This window comes from Peromyscus eremicus, chromosome 14 (genome assembly GCF_949786415.1).
Source record: "Peromyscus eremicus chromosome 14, PerEre_H2_v1, whole genome shotgun sequence".
In the NCBI taxonomy this organism is placed as follows: domain Eukaryota; kingdom Metazoa; phylum Chordata; class Mammalia; order Rodentia; family Cricetidae; genus Peromyscus; species Peromyscus eremicus.
In genome coordinates, this window is record NC_081430.1 from 61673293 (window position 1) to 61691919 (window position 18627).

General features: G+C 45.9%; 1 long non-coding RNA gene and 1 gene segment (V, D, J or C); one reads left to right on the forward strand and one right to left on the reverse strand.

The window, feature by feature from the left end:
* The window catches only part of LOC131923898 (Ig gamma-1 chain C region secreted form-like), a 549642-nt gene that overhangs the window by 160985 nt on the left and 370030 nt on the right, over positions 1-18627 (reverse strand).
* The window catches only part of LOC131923912 (uncharacterized), a 66432-nt gene that overhangs the window by 45032 nt on the left and 2773 nt on the right, over positions 1-18627 (forward strand). Inside the window, exon 2 of the long non-coding RNA XR_009382751.1 lies at positions 17704-17830. This is a non-coding gene — a long non-coding RNA (uncharacterized LOC131923912). The remainder of the gene's footprint in view (positions 1-17703; positions 17831-18627) is intronic.

An 18627-nucleotide genomic window follows, 5' to 3' on the forward strand; every position in this document is an offset into this window, starting at 1 on the left:
GAATAGTCCATGAGGCTGTATTGCCTGAGCCAGTTGCCTTCAAACCATTCTGGATGTTAGTTCATCTGGGCCATGGTATCATCGGAGACCTTTCAGGGGGTCTTGGCTGGTCAAACCTGATGTATCTTAATCTGGAACAAATCCATAGCCTCTGGCTTTCTGTGGGAACAAAAGCAGAGTCTCCTTTCCAAAGCAACACATCCTTACATCCAAATTTTGAAGTCAAGGTATCTTTAAAATATACATATTGGTTTAACTCAATTTCTTTTACGATCAAATGTTTTTCTGCAGTTAAAAATCCCAAAGACAACACAATCCAGATTCTCTGTGTAATATTCATCTTTATGTGGCTTATTTTTTATATTAATTTTATTGTCTCTTTAAAGACTATTTTTTAAAACTATGTACTTGTTTATATAACTCTATATGTCATCTTTTTTGTCTCTTTCAAGCCTACATATATTTTAAACACATTGTAAACTATTACAACTGAATCTGTCTTAGTGTGAATCTATTGCTTTAAACTGCAGCAGCTGTGGCTGCTGGCTCCACCCACCTCAGCTTCCCAACATGGTGGTGGTACGTTTTCTACCAGCTCTGGGAGCTATTGTGGGTCTATGCTTTTATCCAAGCAGTGTGTAGCCCAGAAACCTCTTTTTTTGTTTTATACTAGCAAAGGCTAAATCCACCACGCAGCTTAATGTGCCACTTGTAGAGGCCTCATTCCCGCCATACTGCAGGTTGAGCACACACGCCAGGAACCCACAAGTAGCTCAAACCGGCAGCTGCCACTCATTTGTGAGAGACAATTAGGAAGCTCTTTTTAGCTCCGTTTTAGAATCTTTTCTCAGGTTTTAGGTGGAAACTCTTGCCAACACTTTGGGCGCCATTTGTAGCTTGAGTTTTCCTGCCTGGCCCACAGTCAGGACAAATCTCTCTCACCTGCCAGTTCCACAGCCTCTCAAACCTGACCAAGTAAACACAGAGACTTATATTGCTTACAAACTGTATGGCCATGGCAGGCTTCTTGCTAACTGTTCTTACAGCTTAAATTAAGCCATTTCTATTAATCTATACCTTGCCACATGGCTGTGGCTTACCGGCATCTTCACATGCTGTTTGTCGTCGTGGCGGCTGGCAGTATCTCTGACTCAGCCTTTTATTTCCCAGCTTTATTCTCCTCCTTGTCCCGCCTATACTTCCTGCCTAGCCACTGGCCAATCAGTGATTTATTTATTGACCAATCAGCAACACACTTGACATACAGACCATCCCACAGCAGCATGCAGCACCACCGCCTGTCAAGATACCTTTTTTCACGGACAAATGCAGAGAAATAAACATTAGCTCATTTCACCCACAGATAGAGAAAAGAACCACTAACAATTAAATCCTTAACTCCTTATCTTCAACCTGGGTTATTTATACAAGACTCTAATTTAAGATATTTACTGCTCATATTCCTGGGGTGATGTTTTAGTCATTTGCTAGTTACTGAGTTAAGACAGTTACTTCACACTGACCCAAGGAGACTGCCTACAAGGCCAGGCAGGTGATAGGTGCCAACCTTCTTTCTTGGGCAAATTAAGTTTTTATTCCTCCCCAGCCAGGTGTTATTCCTAGATTTTCTCCTCAGCAATTACTCTGAGTGAAAGTGCTTTTAAAACCAAATGCTACTTGCTCTGACATAGGTTGCTTAGCCACCTAGCATATGTCCCCCTCCCTATCAGAAAGCAGCTGCAGCAGGGATGTGCAGGAAAGCGGCGCCAAAGACAGTTACTTTCTTGTGACTTACTGACCCCTAACATTCTACCTAGCCATCTAGATTACAGTTTGAGCACATAATTTCCATAATTGATATTAGCCTTTAGTCGACCTGACCAGAGAACTCCCCTTTAGTCACTCCCATATTGGGTTATAATTGGAAGCTGACAATTATTGCTCTATGTGTGGATCCTTATCACCTCTCTCTGAGACCCTGAAAACATCAAGCCTCACATTGCTTTACCAAAGAATTACTGTGTGGGTATGTATACTGGTTCTCTGAGAGCACTGGGATGTAGGATTGATGGAGAAGAACAATGATGAGGACAGAGATGGAAAGAACTAGGTAGAATGATGAGAGAACAGCAGGAGGGACTGAGGGCAGGAGGGACTGAGGGCAGGAGGGACTGAGAGCAGGAGGGACTGAGAGGAGATAAGTAAGAGAGCAGAAAAGAAACTGTGTAGATAGAATTGACCTAGAAGAATAAAGTGAATGGGCTAAAGAACTCAGTGTGCTAACATTCATTGAATATCCCTCAGATTAGAATCCTCAGATGGTTGTTAGACTCTTCCACGCACCCTGGAAGCAAACAATATAGGCTGGAACTATTATTGTTTGCATTAGTTGCTGATGTAGGAGTGGTTCCAGGGTGCCCAGCAGCAATGCCTGGCAGCTCTTGAGCTGTGTCTTTGTTCTCCAGTCAAGCAAGTTCTGCTTGCTGCTTCTGAGCTCTACGTTCTGGACAATGTCTGCAGGTCTGTCTTTCAGCCTAACCTACTGACTCTCTTTACTTATGTCTACAGTAACTTTTAAATTTACTGTTGTGTGGTGATGAGGCAGGATTGAGCATGTGAGTTACGGGTACAGCATTCACTGGCATACACATTGCACTGTGCTTTCAACCAGACCAGATTGTCCACCTTGTTCCCAGCATAGGCCAGAACGGGAGAATTTGAAAAGACTTCTCCCTTGTTCTGGGGTCCTTAGGGAAGTGGAGTTTATAGTGGGAAGTAGTCACGCCAGAGTAGGGTGAGGCACGGCTTCTGAATGTGGAGCCTCAGGGTGGTTCCCACTGGCATTCTGTCCCTTGACAGATTCATAATGGTCCAAGAATGGTGCACAGAATCTTTCTCGGGTGAGCAGTAAGCTGGGAGATCATTCTGCCCTTTGTATTCCCTACCAGGATATGAGGAGCTCCTATGTGGCTGAAGTCAGTCCCAGCTTCAGTACCCTGCTCCTGTTAGCCTTGCATGGATCCAGGTAGAAACAAGCACAGGCTCCCTGTTGTCCCCAAGTGCCTGATGACCCCCTGCTGAGGCTGTGATGTGGGCATCTTTGTCTTATGGGTGCCAGGTCAGGATGGCCAGATCAAGGGTTTCTTATTGGTTGTTTAAGGCTGTCTGAGTTTGGCTTGGAGTATTTCTAGGTGTGAGAGAAAGCTCTCTAGGGCTATTCCTATAGGAAGGAGCTATAGGTCCAGAGGAGAGCTGAGTGGCTTCTGGTGGTGTCCCTGGACTTTGAGAGAGAGGCCTTTGGGAGCAGACCTTAGGGTGCTATGAGGACTCTGTGGTTGGTGGGAAATGCTATGTGTGGGCAGGTGTCAACCAATGTGCCTCAATGGTCAAGATTCAGAAACACATCCTTAGGTGTCAGCTCCCCTAGACTCCCTGTTGTTTGTGGCTGAGGTATCTGCTGGGGCCCAAAGGTTCCCAGTGGGTTTTTGCTCCTCGGTATACCACTGTGGTAGTTATAGTTAGCACAGTAGAAGATCCCTTTACAAAAAGCCATGCCTGTGGATGGGCCTTGTGCTCTGCAGGACTAGGGTCCAGGGGCACCATGGGAAGAGGTGCAGACTCAGGGGCCATCCTGAGCAAAGGTCTAGCCTGCCCTCTTGAGCTTGTATCTCTCCAGGAGGTCCAGGCAGCTGGGCCTGGGGCAGCCACAGAAGTATATTCCTACTTCTCTCAGCCTCTCAATGGCATCCTTCCTGGATGGTGCTGGGCAGGCTTCTGAGGGAGGGCTGACAGAGACTTATGGAAAGTCTTGTCTCTGAGTGGCTCCATGACTGACATGCTGCCTTTGTGCCCTGGAGAGGGTGATGGTGATGTCTGGAGACCCTGACATGTGGGCAGAGGGGCAAGGGCAGAAGCTGCAGGCCCTGTCAGGAGAAGCCTGACTTCGTGCTTTGAAGCGTGCCTGCCCTTTCCTCTTTTAACACCCCAGAGACAATGTATACCCTCCCTAGAGAGACTGGTCACCTCCCTGTCTGTCTGTGTGGCGTGGCTGCTATGAATACCCTCCCTAGAGAGACTGGTCACCTCCCTGTCTGTCTGTGTGGCGTGGCTGCTCTTTTTTCTGCCTTTGTCTCCTTTTACAAGTTCTTGTGCTTCCCTTCACTGGCTCTTATGTGATGTCCTGACAATTGTTTCCTAATGGTCTCGTCCATGGTCACCTTCTGTTCCTGGGAGACACCCTGGTATTTACCACTGCCTGGCAGTGTAGGCCTGACCCTGGAACACAGGGACACAGACACTCCTTTCTCATCTCATTAACAGAGTGATTAGACTTTGCTTTTAGGATTTCAGGGGTTGAGTAAGAGGGAATCATATGGATGGAACTTTTTCTCCTTTTGGCTTGTTGGTCCTTCTTATCCTCAGCATTGAAGCTGATCCAAGCATGTTGCTCTGTGTGACATTCTACCATAGAATCCTTCTTTATGCTTCATATGTGCAAGTCTGTCACAATTTCTTTTTTCTTCCATGGAGGCCCTTTGTTCTGTTTCCTGTTTGGGGCTGTTCAGATATGTTGCTGTGTCACATATTTCTGCAGAGGCTGTGGGGGCACACTTAGGGCTCCATTGCTTATTGAGAGCTGCTGGTAGTGAAAATTCATGAGAGTATACAGTAGTGACAACTAGTGTTCAGAAGGTCAATGTATCAGAACTAAGGGTTCTGTTAGATGAAACCATCACACAAGGTGTTATGGAATTACTGCCTTTTGAATGAACTGGCTGTCTCTGGTTGTAAACTTCTTGTTTACAAGAATAACAGCTTTGATTCTCCCCATTTACCATGCGTCTCCATGTTATGTGTACACCTAATCTCATAATTGCACCTCAATCTTGGACACAACTTTTCCTATACATTTGGGATAATTGGACTACTGTCCCCAGTTGTGTTTATTTTTCATTAGCATATATCTGGCCAGGGCCATGTTCCAGACAAAAGTATTTCAGTAAAGATACCTTTTTCCAAGGACAAATGCAGAGATATGAACATTAGCTCATCTCACCCACAGATAGAGAAAAGAACCACTAACAATTAAATCCTTAACTCCTTCCCATCACCCTCGGTTATTTATACAAGACTCTAATTCAAGAGATTTAATTGCTCAGATTCCTGGGGTGATGTTTTAGTCATTTGCTAGTTACTGAGTTAAGGCAGTTACTTCCCACTGACCCAAGGAGACTGCCTACAAGGCCAGGCAGGTGATAGGTGCCAACCTTCTTTCTTGTGCAAATTAAGTTTTTATTCCTCCCCAGCCAGGTGTTATTCCTAGATTTTCTCCTCAGCAATTACTCTGAGCAAAAGTGCTTTTAAAACCAAATGCTACTTGCTCTGACATAGGTTGCTTAGCCACCTAGCATATGTCCCCCTCCCTATCAGAAAGCAGCTGCAGCCTGGACAAGTGGGAAAGGTGGTGCCAAAGACAGTTACTTTCTTGTGATTTATTGACCCCTAACATTCTACCTAGCCATTTCTAGATTATAGTTTGAGCACATAATTTCCATAATTGATCTTAGCCTTTACTGAACACGACCAGAGAATTCCCTTTTAGTCACTCCCATATTGGGTTATAATTGGAAGCTGACAATTATTGCTCTATGTGTGGATACTTATCACCTCTCTCTGTGACTCTGAAAACCTCAAGCCTGGAATTGCTTTACCAAAGAATTACTGTGTGGGTCTATATACTGGTTCTCTGAGAGCACTGGGAGGATTGATGGAGAAGAACAATGATGAGGACAGAGATGGAAAGAACTAGGTAGAATGATGAGAGAACAGCAGGAGGGACTGAGAGCAGGAGGGACTGAGAGGAGGAGGGACTGAGGGCAGGAGGGACTGAGAGCAGGAGGGACTGAGAGGAGCTAAGTAAGAGAGCAGAAAAGAAACCGTGTAGATAGAATTGACCTAGAAAAATAAAGTGAATGGGCTAAAGAACTCAGTGTGCTAACATTCATTGAATATCCCTCAGATTAGAATCCTCAGATGGTTGTTAGACTCTTCCACGGTCCCTGGGAGCAAAGAATAAAGGCTGGAACTATTATTGTTTGCGTTAGTTGCTGATGTAGGGGTGGTTCCAGGGTGCCCAGCAGCAATGCCTGGCAGCTCTTGAGCTGTGTCTTTGTTCTCCAGTCAAGCAAGTTCTGCTTGCTGCTTCTGAGCTCTACGTTCTGGACAATGTCTGCAGGTCTGTCTTTCAGCCTAACCTACTGACTCTCTTTACTTATGTCTACAGTAACTTTTAAATTTACTGTTGTGTGGTGATGAGGCAGGATTGAGCATCTGAATTACAGGTAGAACATTCACTGGCATACACATTGCACTGTGCTTGAATGAGACCAGATTGTCCACCTTGTTCCCACAATAGGCCAGAACGGGAGAATTTGAAAAGACTTCTCCCTTGTTCTGGGGTCCTTAGGGAAGTGGAGTTTACAGTGGGAGCTAGTCACTCCAGAGTAGGGTGAGGCACGGCTTCTGGATGTGGAGCCTCAGGGTGGTTCCCACTGGCATTCTGTCCCTTGACAGATTCATAATGGTCCAAGAATGGTGCACAGAATCTTTCTCGAGTGAGCAGTAAGCTGGGAGATCATTCTGCCCTTTGTATTCCCTACCAGGATATGAGGAGCTCCTATGTGGCTGAAGTCAGTCCCAGCTTCAGTACCCTGCTCCCGTTAGTCTTGCATGGATCCAGGTAGAAACAAGCACAGGCTCCCTGTGGTCCCCAAGTGCCTGATGACTGCCTGCTGAGGCTGTGATGTGGGCATCTTTGTCTTGTGGGTGCCAGGTCAGGATGGCCAGAACAAGGGTTTCTTATTGGTTGTTTAAGGCTGTCTGAGTTTAGCTTGGAGTGTTTCCAGGTGTGAGAGAAAGCTCTCTAGGGCTATTCCTATAGGAAGGAGCTATAGGTCCAGGAGGAGAGCTGAGTGGCTTCTGGTGGTGTCCCTGGACTTTGAGAGAGAGGCCTTTGGGAGCTATGAGGACTCTGTGGTTGGTGGGAAATGCTGTGTGTGGGCAGGTGTCAACCAATGTGCCTCAATGGTCAAGATTCAGAAACACATCCTTAGGTATCAGCTCCCCTAGACTCCCTGCTGTTTGTGGCTGAGGTATCTGCTGGGGCCCAAAGGTTCCCAGTGGGTTTTTGCTGCTTGATGTACCACTGTGGTAGTTACTGTAGTAATCACAGTAGAAGATCCCTTTACAAAAAGCCATGCCTGTGGATGGGCCTTGTGCTCTGCAGGACTAGGGTCCAGGGGCAGCAGGGGCAGCAGGGGCAGCAGTGCAGACTCAGGGGCCATCCTGAGCAAAGGTCTAGCCTGCCCTCTTGAGCTTGTATCTCTCCAGGAAGGTCCTGGCAGCTGGGCCTGGGGCATCCACAGAAGTATATTCCTACTTCTCTCAGCCTCTCAATGGCATCCTTCCTGGATGGTGCTGGGCAGGCTTCTGAGGGAGGGCTGACAGAGACTTATGGAAAGTCTTGTCTCTGAATGGCTCCATGACTGACATGCTGCCTTTGTGCCCTGGAGAGGGTGATGGTGATGTCTGGAGACCCTGACATGTGGGCAGAGGGGCAAGGGCAGAAGCTGCAGGCCCTGTCAGGAGAAGCCTGACTTCGTGCTTTGAAGCGTGCCTGCCCTTTCCTCTTTTAACACCCCAGAGACAATGTATACCCTCCCTAGAGAGACTGGTCACCTCCCTGTCTGTCTGTGTGGCGCGGCTGCTCTCCTTTCTGCCTTTGTCTCCTTTTACAAGTTCTTGTGCTTCCCTTCACTGGCTCTTATGTGATGTCCTGACAGTTGTTTCCTAATGGTCTCGTCCATGGTCACCTTCTGTTCCTGGGAGACACCCTGGTATTTACCACTGCCTGGCAGTGTAGGCCTGGCCCTGGAACACAGGGACACAGGCACTCCTTTCTCATCTCATTAACAGAGTGATTAGACTTTGCTATTAGGATTTCAGGGGTTGAGTAAGAGGGAATCATATGGATGGAACTTTTTCTCCTTTTGGCTTGTTGGTCCTTCTTATCCTCAGCATTGAAGCTGATCCAAGCATGTTGCTCTGTGTGACATTCTACCATAGAATCCTTCTTTATGCTTCATATGTGCAAGTCTGTCACAATTTCTTTTTTCTTCCATGGAGGCCCTTTGTTCTGTTTCCTGTTTGGGGCTGTTCAGATATGTTGCTGTGTCACATATTTCTGCAGAGGCTGTGGGGGCACACTTAGGGCTCCATTGCTTATTGAGAGCTGCTGGTAGTGAAAATTCATGAGAGTATACAGTAGTGACAACTAGTGTTCAGAAGGTCAATGTATCAGAACTAAGGGTTCTGTTAGATGAAACCATCACACAAGGTGTTATGGAATTACTGCCTTTTGAATGAACTGGCTGTCTCTGGTTGTAAACTTCTTGTTTACAAGAATAACAGCTTTGATTCTCCCCATTTACCATGCGTCTCCATGTTATGTGTACACCTAATCTCATAATTGCACCTCAATCTTGGACACAACTTTTCCTATACATTTGGGATAATTGGACTACTGTCCCCAGTTGTGTTTATTTTTCATTAGCATATATCTGGCCAGGGCCATGTTCCAGACAAAAATATTTCAGTAAAGATACCTTTTTCCAAGGACAAATGCAGAGATATGAACATTAGCTCATCTCACCCACAGATAGAGAAAAGAACCACTAACAATTAAATCCTTAACTCCTTCCCATCACCCTCGGTTATTTATACAAGACTCTAATTCAAGAGATTTAATTGCTCAGATTCCTGGGATGATGTTTTAGCCATTTGCTAGTTACTGAGTTAAGGCAGTTACTTCCCACTGACCCAAGGAGACTGCCTACAAGGCCAGGCAGGTGATAGGTGCCAACCTTCTTTCTTGTGCAAATTAAGTTTTTATTCCTCCCCAGCCAGGTGTTATTCCTAGATTTTCTCCTCAGCAATTACTCTGAGCAAAAGTGCTTTTAAAATCAAATGCTACTTGCTCTGACATAGGTTGCTTAGCCACCTAGCATATGTCCCCCTCCCTATCCGAAAGCAGCTGCAGCAGGGATGAGCAGGAAAGTGGCGCCAAAGACAGTTACTTTCTTGTGACTTACTGACCCCTAACATTCTACCTAGCCATCTAGATTACAGTTTGAGCACATAATTTTCCTAATTGATCTTAGCCTTTAGTCACTCCCATATTGGGTTATAATTGGAAGCTGACAATTATTGCTCTATGTGTGGATCCTTATCACCTCTCTGTAAGACCCTGAAAACCTCAAGCCTAGCATTGCTTTACCAAAGAATTACTGTGTGGGTATGTATACTGGTTCTCTGAGAGCACTGGGATGTAGGATTGATGGAGAAGAACAATGATGAGGACAGAGATGGAAAGAACTAGGTAGAATGATGAGAGAACAGCAGGAGGGACTGAGAGCAGGAGGGACTGAGAGGAGCTAAGTAAGAGAGCAGAAAAGAAACTGTGTAGATAGAATTGACCTAGAAAAATAAAGTGAATGGGCTAAAGAACTCAGTGTGCTAACATTCATTGAATATCCCTCAGTTAGAATCCTCAGCTGGCTGTTAGACTCTTCCAGGGACCCTGGGAGCAAAGAATATAGGCTGGAACTATTATTGTTTGTGTTAGTTGCTGATGTAGGAGTGGTTCCAGGGTGCCCAGCAGCAATGCCTGGCAGCTCTTCTTGAGCTGTGCCTTTGTTCTCCAGTCTGACAAGTTCTGCTTGCTGCTTCTGAGCTCTACGTTCTGGACAATGTCAGCAGGTCTGTCTTTCAGCCTAACCTACTGACTCTCTTTACTTATGTCTACAGTAACTTTTAAATTTACTGTTGTGGTGAGCAATGAAAAAGAAACCATGATAGAGGGAGACATCCTGGGGATAGGGAGAAATTGGGAGCTAGGGAAGTTCCCAGCGATCCACAAGAATGACTCCACCTTAGACTGCTAGCAGTAGTGGAGAGGGTGCTTGAAGTGGCTTACCCCAGTAATCAGATCAGTGAATACCCTAACTGTCATTATAGAGCCTTCATTCAGTAACTGATGGAAGCAGATGCAGAGAACCACAGCCAAGCACCAGGCTGAGCTCCAGTAGTCCAGTCACAGAGAGAGAAGAGGGGTTCTATGAGCAAGGGGCATCAAGATCATGATGGGGAGACTTACAGAGACAATCAAACCAAACTAGTGGGAACTCATGAACTGTGGACCAATAGCTGTGGAGCCTCCATGGAACTGGACTAGGCCCTCTGCATAGGCAAGATAGTTGTGTAGTTGGATCTGCTTAAGGGTCCCCCTAGTAGTGGGATCAGGATCCAACCCTGGTGCATGAGCAGGCTCTTTGGAGCCCAGTGCCAATCAATGATGGAACTCCTTACACAGTCTTGGTGCAGGGGGAGGGGCTTGGACATGCCTCAACTCAGTGTATCAGGCTCTGCTGACTCCCCATGAGAGGCCTTGCCTTGGAGGAGGTGGGAATGGGAGGTAGGTTGGGGGAGGGAAGGCTGGGGGTGAGAGGAGGGAGGGGAGGGCATCTCTGGTTGGTATGTAAATTTATTAATAAAATAAAATTACTGTTGCGTAGTGTTGAGGCAGGACTGAGAATATAGCCTAGTAGTTGAGCATTCCCTGGCATGCACATGGCCCTTGGCTCAATGCACAGCAACACAGTCACACAGAGCTAATGGAGGTCTCAGCGGCAGGTGCTATATTTATAATATAAATGCAAGGAAGGTTGTAGACAAAAGTGTATGTACTCTTCACACATCCACTCCTGGGCCCCCATTGTCTGGATAACCTACAGAATCCCTGGATATTCCTACACTATGTGGAAGACTCTGTGGCTTGCTTCCCCTCTCCTCACTTGTGAGGGGGTGGAGGTCCACAGGCCTCCTTTTCTGTTTCAATGCATGATGTTCTTTGGCCTGATGTTTTCTCAGTATCACCATGTATAGGGGAATCTCAGGTCAGAGGCTATTTTGACAGTTCCCTAGGCAGATCTAACTTAAGGACCCAGCCCTGCCATGGTTTAGGGGGATGACGGTCTGTGCTACTGTCAAAGTAGAGAACCTCATTTCTGTGCAATATTCTTACTGTGACACAAGCCCTCACATGTCCCCCATTCTTGGTGTTGTCTTTGGGTATATGGTTTGGCTTAGGGACAGATCTGTTGTAGAGATGCTATTGCTTCTGGTGTGTTTTGGGTCAGAGCTAAAGGACTCAGACCTCTGGAGGGGGATCCTGGTAGAGTCCTGGTTAGCCCTGGGGCCAAATATTGATCTAGGAGAGGGAACTCTTGGTGGGATAGACACACTTATTTCTCCTCTACCACTTTGGTGTCTGACAGGGCTCTTGGGTGGGGTTTTCTTAGTAATGCATGGACAGGGACTTTGTGTCTCTGTCCATCTTAATTTTGTCCCATGCTTTGTCTTCCAGTTTACATGTCCCCAGAATGTCCAGAAAGGTTTTATTCCCTCCTCTCAAATCTGGTATTTACTACTGGCAGTCACCCGGGGGCTGTGTTTAGACCCTCAGTATTTCCCTAAGCTTGACCCCTGAGGCATCAGGGGTAACACAGGCTAAGTGAGTACAGAGATATCAGAATTCTCTTCTCCAATTGTAGGCCAGACGGCCACACATCTCCCTCTGTCTAGTCCTGAGTAGGAATGGTCCCTGTGAAACTGATGCGAGTAACAACCAGGCGTTTCAGGTCCTGGTGGCTCTGGAGATCTTTCATTTCCGGCCCTGGGGAGAGGTGGAAAGTCTGCTTAGTGTCCTGACTCACCTGCTTTCTCACATATGCTCCCTGGGCTTCGCTTCCATCTGGAGCCCCACTGCTCACATGGGCCATGGGCTCCTTCAGGGCTCATTTTAGAACTTAGAGGCCTCCACTGCTGTTCCTAGGAGAGGGTCAGGGCAGTCAGGAAGCCCTGTCTGGGCGTGAGTGGCTGTTCACTTTCTTTATTGCTGCTGGGGGAGGGAAGGGGACTGCTTTCCTTGCTTTCTCTGTCTTGGGCTGATGAGTGACTGTCCAGGGACCCAGTGGCACTGGTGCCTAGTTTTAGAATCTACTTTTCCTGGTGGTTTTATTTCTTTGAAGACTTGAGGCTTTCACAGATGACTGGATGCCTTGGAGCTTTGTCTTGCATTTTCCCACAGTGATGGATTCCATGGCAGTAGTTCTGGGGGATTGTAATGGCTGACACCAGGATTCTGCCCTCTTGTGGACACAGATCTCTCCTGATGTGGCATTGTGAAGAGTAGTATGGGATCCATAAAGATGCTCCTAAAATGTAGGACACATAGACATCTCAGATTAGAACTCATAACGAAAGCCTCAACAGATGCCTCAGGAGTGGGAGTTAGGTATTATCAGGGTGGTCAGTTCTCTGATTTCACAGGTAGGTTTTAGTAGCTGAGATGTCCTAGGAAATGGCATAGGACACAGGCTCATACTTCTGAAAGCTGTGTCTAAAGCTGGTTGTCTCTGTGAAGGGGCTTTGAGGGGGGTTTGCATGTGCTGAGAGTTGGCAGGTGTGGGACAAGTGAGAGGTGTTCTCTGGGCATCCCTGAGGAGGGACTTGCCTGCAGGTCGACAGTTACATTGGTTGTGGTTGCCTGTGTGGAGACTGGTGCAAAGCGGGTGAGCTTCGAGACTACAGCATAATTAGAACCTTGCTGCTGCAGGCAGCTCTTGCACTGTCTGCCTGGAGGTTCTTGCTGCCTCTGCCATCAGCTCTGCACTGGGTGAGCCCTGTGGGAGTGTTAACTGGCCACAGTGTCAGGCATGACCAGTGTGACTGCCAGGGAATGGGCCGAGAGGAAGCTGGGTGCCTAGGCTGACCGCTGAAGTCAGTCAAGGGCTGCTCTTCTAAAAGATTCTGCATATTTCTGCCTTGCTGTGGACTGACTGGAGGTTTTTCTGGCTGGAAAACAAGACAGCTTCTGTAATCTCAGAGGTGCCCTGGTAAGGCCAAGATTAGAGCAGGAGGATGCTCCAGCGCTTCCATGGGGATCACTGATAAATGGTAGTTGTTTATGGGGCTTGTTGGGAATAATTAATGAATTATATTTCATCTCATAACACTATAGTACCTGTGGCCATCTTAGATGAGTGAATTAAAGATTCTTGAGTCTGCAGTGTAGGAAACAAGGGGGTATATTAGTGACTGAGAGAGGGTACTTGGAGTGATGTGACATGCCTCAGCTTCTGCTTGCCCACTCCTCTTCTGTAGTACGGAAGCAGAAGAAAAACAACCAAAATGCCTGCTTAAGGAAGATTGATTCAGGACCACAGCTCAACACAGAGACCATTACAGGTAGGGGTTTATGGCTGTGGAACAGGCAGAGCCTGAATCACTGAGAAGACGTCAGTGTCTGGAGGACCAGAGCCTATGTGGGGCAGTGAAAGATGGGGAGCACAAATGGGGAGATCTTTCTAAACAAGCAGGGAGCTTGATGTCTTTGAATTACACAAGGACATGTCGAAAGGGAGCTGGAAATGGACCAGTGAAAGGGTTGGGTCAGTACTGAGACTTCTAAGCCATCATGAAAACTCCAGATCTCTGTCCCTTTATTTCTGCCAGTATTTACACTTGCCCATGCCCAACCCCAAAACGTGATGTTTGAACTCTGGTGCTGTGGGTATCAGAGGTCAGGGATTGGAACACAGCTGTGTAAATATTTAACATTCCCTGTCTCTGTCCCTCTCCCTCTTCTCACCTCTCATCTCTCTGCCTGTTTTTGTCACCTGCACCTGACAGTCCACTTGGCTGGGTAAGCCTGTTCTCTGGAGCTGTCCAGGCAGAGCATGCAAAGATGAATCTGGTCACCAGGAGGCATCTGAGATCTGCTCTGTGATCTGTGCCAGGGGCATGAAGTGACCTGCCTTTGTGACCTGACTCCAAGGTGCTCTACCACCCACAGGGTTGGGCCTGGTGTAGGATCAGGGAGTGTGTGTGTGTGTGTGTGTGTGTGTGAGAGAGAGAGAGAGAGAGAGAGAGAGACAGAGACAGAGACAGAGACAGAGAGAGAGACAGAGACAGAGACAGAGAGAGACAGAGACAGAGAGACAGAGACAGAGAGAGACAGACAGAGAGAGAGAGAGAGACAGACAGAGAGACAGAGAGAGTGGAGAGGCTGGCTCTGGCACTCCCTAGTTGTCTAGATATCCCATCTACACCCTTCACTTTAGACATAAAACCCCGCTGTGCTTGATGTGGTCATTTGTCCACATAGGTCTTGGGAGTCCAGCCTGGTCATGACAAGGGGTCATGAGCCTTGAAAAGCCTTTCCCAAACTTCAGTATGAGCCCATGTCCCCAAGTTGGTCACTAATGATAGAGTACATGATCCCATTCACCCTAATTGATGAATGCCTAATAGGGCTTTCATCTCCTGTTACCACAACCAGACAGGGATCCAACCACTTCCTCCCTCCCTACTCTAAGAGCCTCCCAAGGGCATTAGGTGCAGTGACGCCTGTAACCACAGGGTGGCAGCAGAGGCTTATTTATGGGAATCCGGCTGGTCAGTAGGCTGGAGACTGGGCTGGGAGGGTAGGAAGGTGCAATCTGACTCCAGTGGTCCTGCAGAGGATTTTTTGCCTGTACACTTAGTGGAGATGGAGACTTTTGAGAGGAGGTAAACTGATAAAACTCCATGTTTTTCTCATGTCGTATAAGATGGCTGCTGCCATACAACCTGTCTCTGTGGCTGCAGATTTTAGTCATGTGTCTGAGACAGGGCTTGTCAGAGACTCCGTGGTGGTGTCACTTATTTCCCCCTTTACCTATTGAGATTTTTGGAGGAAACCCAGAGGATGCTTCTCCTTCTACAAAAGTAAGAGATATGAAAGCCCTAATGACAACCTGGGAAAAGTGTGTGACATACTTCTTGTACATTCATACAAAAGTCAGCTGCTGGTATCCCCCACTTAGAACTGATCAGCCTGCATGTTTGAGGTAATCCCAATGGTCCAGAAGGAAATATACTAAGGGTTAGTTTCATGTGATGCTGTGTTATTCATTAAGCTAAGTGGTGCTGTTTACTGTGCGAGAAAAGCCATGAGGTACATCAAAGCCCACTATAAGAGTTTATTAAGGAAAGATGTGCTTAGGCCTATGGAAATGGTTGTGCAAGGAGAGAGAGGAAGAAGAAGTCTGTGACCTGCTTTTTATGGATTCCCCCCACACATGCATATATGGGCTTATGTAGCTATGCCACACATATGCATAGATTGCATGATGATCATGCTGCATGCAAATTACTCGACCACGAAGTGCATGGATTACATAGGATGTAAGGCCCTGGGATGACTAAACCTCTTTCTCGGCTACTGGACAGTGTATGTGTGTGGTCATGTAGCAAAAGTTTGTACAGGGAAGTCTGTGTCTGGGCTCCTATGGGAGCCCCCTCACTATGTCTCTGACACAGTAATAAATGGCTGTGTCCTCAAGCTGCAGAGTTTTGGATTTTAAGAAAACATGGCTGTTGGAGGTGTCCCCGCTGATACTGATTTGAAAAATCTGAATGCTGAACTGTAAGCTATAGGGTGCCATTGCACAATGCACCCATCTACTCTAAACTCTTTCCTGGAGGGTGATAGGCACAGTGCTTATCATAGCTGGTTAAAGAGAATTCAGAGACAGTATAGAAGAGGGATGGAGTTTCAGGGGGCTTTACCAGGCTAGTTCCTGGCTCCTGTATTTGCTCCTGGGATAGGATCCTGAGGACAAGTAGCATCACCATTAGTCAAACACAACAAAACCATAAGCCCATATCCCTCATCTGAGCCTCGTGAGACACTCACAGCAAAGAATGGCCATCAGGTAGATAAGCAGCATCAGGACAGCCATGCTCTGATGGAGGCTTCTGTGAGAATGAGACAGGGGCTCCTCATCCAGGGCTGGGCTTTCAGTCTGAGTAGACAACTGCTTTGTATGGAGAAAGTCCCAAGGAGGTAAGAGGCAGGATCTTCATTGTTCCTACCAAGCAGAGTAATTTGGAGACACACATCTCAGAGATATTTTCCTGCTTTCTGCCTGGTTTCCTTAGTTCCAGGCAAATAGAAATTGGCATGAGCCACATTGTGAAGTGCCTAAGGAAAAATTTGTATTTTATAATCATGTTTTGTTCCATATATTTGGTGATAGAAAATTCATGACAAAGATTCCTAGAAATCCAGCATTTTCACTGTATTATATCAAGAAAATTTTTGTGTTGGCATGTTATAAGAGGGTGAACTAACTCTTTGGAGACTCAGACAAGGGCACTGATCCCAGCCTTAGAAACTTTGCACTTGTGACCTAATAACAAATTGTAATGAAGACTATTGGGGTCCAGCCCCTTGATAGCCTTCTCCCAGAATTCCAGAAGAGATGCTACCAGCAGCAGATTAATCTGAGGGAATCTCTAAAAAAAAATCTATGTACACAAAACTCTTTAGTCCATTCACTTTATTCTACTGAGTCAATTCTCTGTCTACATAGCTTCGATTTCTGCTCTCATACCTTGCTCCTTTCTTACCTGATTCTCTTTATATCTTTCTGCTCCTCCTTCTAAGTCCTTTCTTAATTCCTTCATCTTAGTTCTGCCTCATCTTGGTCTCTCTCATCTCATTCTTACCCACCTAGTTCTTTCCTATCTGGCTCTTCCTCATCTTCCATCTAGTTCTTCTAGTTCTCCATCTAGTTCTCCAATCTAGTTCTCTCCAATCTAGTCCTCTCCAAGTCTCTGAGGTTTACAGTTATATACCCATGCAATAGCAATGCTCTGGCTAAGGCAAGCACCAGGCTTGAATTCCCTCAGGGTCAAAAGAAGGGGCAATGAAAGTCACACAAAAGAGCAGTAATTGCCAGCCATCATCTGCAACTCAAAAGGGAAGTGATCAATGGGGAAATAAGTCAACTAAGGGTAAAATTCAGTTAATATCCAAGAAAAGGGAATTTATGTGCTCAAACTATATTATTGGAAGTCAAGTACTAGGAGTGTATCAGTAACGAGTGAAAATAAAACTGCCTTATTTTCCTTTGGCCCCTTATCTGTCCAAGCTATCTTGGCTACTGCAGTTTTCTGGCAGGGTGAGGGAGTGTACTCGGTGGCTGGGCAGCCTGAGTCAGCTTGATGTACCACCTATAAGTAGAAACCCTTTAGTTCTTAGTTAGTAGTTAAAGGTAGATTTAAAACTAGAGATAAGACTTTGGAAAGGGGAAGGTTAAGCTTAATTAGCACATCCACCAGGCCTTCTCAAACAGATAGTCTGGATACTTAAGTCTGTTCTTAGAGAGTCTGTGAGGTATCTCAGATAAGATACTTTTATCCGTCTGTCTGGGGATGATCCTGGCTGGATGCCGCTAATGACGATAGTTACAGAAAGGCCTGAAATTAGGGATTTTGACTGTGTCTGTTGTTAGCACATTTGGAGAAAGTTATACAAATACTTTAATTGTACAGGGGAGATTGTGCCCAATGAATGATGGGAAAGCTATAATAGCACATGAGAAATTCATAACAGGAAATGGCTAATATTCAAAAGCTAATATCACCAAGACTCCTTGAGTGTTGGCTTTATCCTCTGGAAGGGTTCTTAACTCTTCCAGGTATAGCTTTGTCATAATCAGCTGAATTCCTACTTCATATATTTTTTGTGGCCCACAGCAATGTTGAACAGACAGGAGCAGGCAGAGCACAGAAACACTTCTACAGTTTAAGCCCTAAAACCATGCTCTTGATGCAAACACTGGCAAGTCACACATTGATGCAGTGGTGACATCTTAGCCAACAGGTAATGAAGATGTGCTACAATAAGATATCACAGTTTTGCTGGGAATAAATGTGGCATAAGCTATCATTCAATCAAATATAAATAATATATAATTATCATTTATTTGTGATTCCATTCTCAGAATGTATCCAAAGCAATGAAATTAGACAGTGTCTCAAATGTTTGCAATCTTTTGTTCATAGAAAAATTATTTACAGTAGGTCATACATAGTGTAGAAGGGCCCCAAAACAGCTTGACCACACAGCTGCCATGACAGGCTTAGAGGCCCAGACACAGCTTCTGGAAGGCCCCACCCAGTAGGGCCTGCATCTAAGAGGAAATACCTGACATTCCAAACATTCCCTATACCCCTAGACAAATGTCAGCCAATCAGGGTCTTGAACCCTGGAAATCCCTTCATGCCAACCTCTGCTATGATAAAAACCCTACCCTCTCTGGGCTCTGGGCTCTCTGCTTTCACAGCTATGTCAGTTAGACAAGAGAGACCAAGCTTAGAGTTTGAAGATAACAAAGACTCTTTGCTTTTACACGCAGGATTCGTCTCTGTAGTGGTCTTTTGGGGGGTCTCCATGATCTGGACATAACAATAGGGACATAACAATAGGAATGACCTAGATACAGCCTAGAGAAAGTGTAAATAAATAAACAGTTGATGTACGTGTATGTATCTTAGGGTATTATTGAGATAAAACACCATGACCAAAAAGCATTGCTTTTTGAAAATGAAAAAGGTTCATTTCACTCACAGTCCCATGTAACAGTTCATTATTAAAAGCAGTGAGGGTAGTAGATAAGA